Consider the following 1,668-nt stretch of genomic DNA (forward strand, 5'->3'; position numbering starts at 1 on the left):
CTTTATGTGTTTATTGATTAAGTCTGTTGGATATGCTGGCGTTATTTGGGGACGGAGGGATCCTTTCCTTGTAATATGTTTATGTATTAATCTGTATTTTCAGTAATAAATGAATAAATAAATTGTCCTTTCCCACTTATGGCATGAATGCAATGGCAAACTATAAGCAATGCAGGGAGATGGCAGGCATTATATGTTTATTTGTTGGGTGTGTTGGTGTTATTTGAAGGAGGGGTTCCATTCCTTGTAACAAGTTTATGTTTATACACAACTGTGTTTTCTAAATAAACAAACAAATAAATAGCCCTTTCTGACTTATGGCATGAATGCAAAGGCAAACAATAAGCAATATGGGAAGATAGCAGGCATTATGTGTTTATTTGGTAAGTTTGTTGGATGCGTTGATGTTATTCGGGGATGGGGGGGTCCTTTCTTTGTAACAAGTTTATGTTTATATTTATCTGTATTTCCTATAATAAATAAATAAATAGCCCTTTTCCACTTATGGCATGAACGCATTAGCAAACAATAAGCAATACAAAAGATAGTAGGCATTATGTGTTTATCTGTTACGTTTTCTGGATGTGTTCATGTTATTTGAGGGTGGGGGTTCTTTTCCTTGTAACAAGTTTATGTTTATATTCATCTGTATTTTATAGATAGACAGACAGACAGACAGACAGATAGATAGCCCTTTCTGACTTAGGGCACGAACACAATGGCAAACAAGAAGCTATATGGGAAGATAGCAGGCATTGTGTGTTTATCTGTTAAGTTTTCTGTGTTATTGGTTGGTCTTCCTTTCCTTGTTGCAAGTTTATGTTTATATTCATCTGTGTTTTCTAATAAATAAGTTTGTTGGATGTGTTGGTGTTATTTGAGGGCTGGGTGGGGGTTCCTTTCCTTGTAGCATGTTTATGTTTATAATCATCTGTATTTTCTAATAAATAGTCCTTTTTGACTTATGTCATGAACCCAATGGTAAAAAATAAGTAATATGGGAAGGTAGCAAACGTTATACAGTATATTTAATTGTTAAGTTTGTTGGATGTGCTGGTGTTATTTGAGGGTGGGGTGGGGGATCCTTTCCTTGTAACAAGTTTATGTTTATATTCATCTGTATTTTCTATAATCAATCAATCAATCAATCAATAGTCCTTTCTGACTTATGGCATGAACGCAATGGCAAATCATAAGCAATATGGGAAGAAAGCAAGCATTATGTGTTTATTTGTTAAGTTTGTTGGGTACTTTTATATCTTTTGAGGGGGGGTCCCTTTCCTTGTAACAAGTTTATATTCCAATGTATTTTCAAAAAAATCAATCAATCAATCAATAGTCCTTCTGACATAAATGAATAGTCCTTGGTCAAGTTTATTGGCTATATATGTGTACTGGTTCAGTTTGCTGGATGTGCTGCTGTTCTTCAGGAGTGGGGTGGGCTCCTTTCTTTGTAACAAGTTTATGTGTATAGAATCATAGAATCATAGAATTGGAAGAGACGGCAAGGGCCATCCAGCCCAACCCCCTGCCATGCAGGAAATCTAAATCAAAGCATCCCTGACAGATGTCCATCCACAACACTATCCAGTTTTTCAACATCCTTTTTAAATTGTGGAGCCCAGATCTGGACACAATATTCCAGGTGAGCCTGACCAGAGCAGAATA

This window comes from Sceloporus undulatus, unplaced genomic scaffold (genome assembly GCF_019175285.1).
Source record: "Sceloporus undulatus isolate JIND9_A2432 ecotype Alabama unplaced genomic scaffold, SceUnd_v1.1 scaffold_17, whole genome shotgun sequence".
NCBI lineage: Eukaryota > Metazoa > Chordata > Lepidosauria > Squamata > Phrynosomatidae > Sceloporus > Sceloporus undulatus.